Source organism: Ailuropoda melanoleuca, chromosome 13 (assembly GCF_002007445.2).
Source record: "Ailuropoda melanoleuca isolate Jingjing chromosome 13, ASM200744v2, whole genome shotgun sequence".
Taxonomy (NCBI): Eukaryota; Metazoa; Chordata; class Mammalia; order Carnivora; family Ursidae; genus Ailuropoda; species Ailuropoda melanoleuca.
In genome coordinates, this window is record NC_048230.1 from 61,350,232 (window position 1) to 61,352,255 (window position 2,024).

Here is a 2,024-nt window from a genome sequence, read left to right on the forward strand (position 1 = left end):
TGGATGTCCCACTGCTTGAGAGACGCAGGCAGGTGGAGAGGACCCAGGTGGCTATCGCCACAGAAACCACATGGCACAGGCTGCCCTGAATCTGCCAGGACTGAATTCTTAGAGTGAGTGAAACTGTGAGATGCTGTGGAGCCCGAGGAAGAAAACACAGCAATGGCCCCAGACATCTCATTGATTTTGATTAACTGAATTAGTACCATTAATCCCTGCTACTCAGAGTGCAGTCCCCAACTCAGCATCACCTGGAAACTTCTTAGAAATGCAGCAACACGGGGCGCCTGGGTGGCACAGCAGTTAAGCGTCTGCCTTCAGCTCAGGGCGTGATTCCAGCGTTATGGGATCGAGCCCCACAACAGGCTCCTCCGCTATGAGCCTGCTTCTTCCTCTCCCACTCCCCCTGCTTGTGTTCCCTGTCTCGCTGGCTGTCTCTATCTCTGTCAAATAAATAAATAAAATCTTTAAAAAAAAAAAAGAAAGAAAGAAATGCAGCAACTCAAGCCCCACCTGAGAGCCTCCCCAACCAAAGTCTGCATTTTAATAGGATCCTAATGTGATTCATGTGCAGAATCCGGGAAGCACTTTATTAGCCCGTTAGTGGTGGTTACCTCTGAGGAAAATGGGGGTGGATGGATGAGACGGACCGTCCGCATTTTAATTCATACCCTTCTGTATCACTTGAATTTCATGTGAGCCTTTTAAAATTTAAAGAGACAATAAAGTATTAAAAGCATCTTAGAAGACAATTCCCTTTATTAAAGGGCAGATATAAAACGCAAGTAAGTGTACTATGGATCTCAAGCATCACGTAGACGCCCTGTACCTAAACGTAAGTCCCCGCAGCTACACACGATGTCCACCCGCCGCACTCGTCCCCGGGGGGCCCTGGCCTGCTTCCGACTCCCAGCTACAACCTCGAGTTGAGAATACCGTTGTCCCATTCGGAATTCTTCGTGACTGGGCCGCGGGCTGCTCACTGCCCAACTCCTCCTCCACCCTCGTGCGGGTCCAGCTTGCACCTCGGCTGCGGCCTCCCGCTCGGTGAGGCCAGCACACCAGGCCAATGCGTCCTGACCATACAAGTACCCACACGCCTCAGTTCCCCGGGACAGCGTCTGTACCAACAAACCACCCCCACACTTCGTGGGACTTAAAATAATACCGAGCTCCGATGGCCCATGAGTCCGTGCTCAGCTGGGCAGTTCTGGACTGGGCCAGATCAGGTGAAGCCAGATGGCTTAGGATGGCCTGGCTCACACGACTGAACTCCGCTAAAACCGCGGGCCATTCTCGCCTCTCTCGGTAGGCTGTCCCACAATCCCTCACGCGGCAGCTAGTGATCCCCATTGGACAAAACAAATCACGTGCCCTGCATGGGCGTGGCTTCTGGGAACAGCTGTTCCTTAGGGGCCATTACTGGAGTTCTCCTCTTTGTGCGTTTGATCCTCTCTCCTTCACTTCCAGGCCGTTAGCCTGCACATGCCGAGCCACCGTCTGGATTCTGTCAGAACACCCGCCCTCTGTCATCCTAACTGAACCCCACCCTTCCCTCCTATCGTCTCCTGTACTCCCTCCCTGAACTCAGGTGCTCGGCACCTACCTCTGTCTTGCTAGTCACACCGGCCTAGGAAATACTGGACCCTGAATCAACCCAGATGTGACCCAGTTTCCCCAGGCCGTCCACGGGATGCAGAGCCTTCTGGAGCAGTATGTGCCCCCACACTCCCAGTCAAACCACAGAGGGGCTCTCAGCACCGACTCTGGGAACCAGTCCCTCCACCCGTGTGGGCTCTCCCTCCCGGTCCCCATGGGGGCCAGGGGCTGCGGCCAGCCTTCTCACTTCAAGCCTCCCCTTCCACTTAGCAGGTGGCCTGGCCAACCATGCCATTCGTGATTCCTCTGCTTTCTTCTAAGCCCCTCTTAACCTCTGGCATGTTGTGTATACACGTTGGCTTATAGCTTGTCTGTCCTCTCTAGAATCTAAGCCCTGTGAGAATAAAGTTGTTTGGGAGAGTCTT

The 2,024-nt window shown here is 53.7% G+C and overlaps 1 long non-coding RNA gene across 1 annotated transcript; it reads right to left on the bottom strand.

Moving 5' to 3' along the window:
* Positions 1–402: 402 nt before the first annotated feature.
* Positions 403–1,718, bottom strand: LOC117795727. The gene is made up of 3 exons (XR_004619872.1): positions 1,169–1,718; positions 615–701; positions 403–443 (listed from the first exon to the last, which is right to left on the bottom strand). It is a non-coding gene; the product is annotated as an uncharacterized LOC117795727 (long non-coding RNA).
* Between the last annotated feature and the right edge of the window lie 306 nt (positions 1,719–2,024).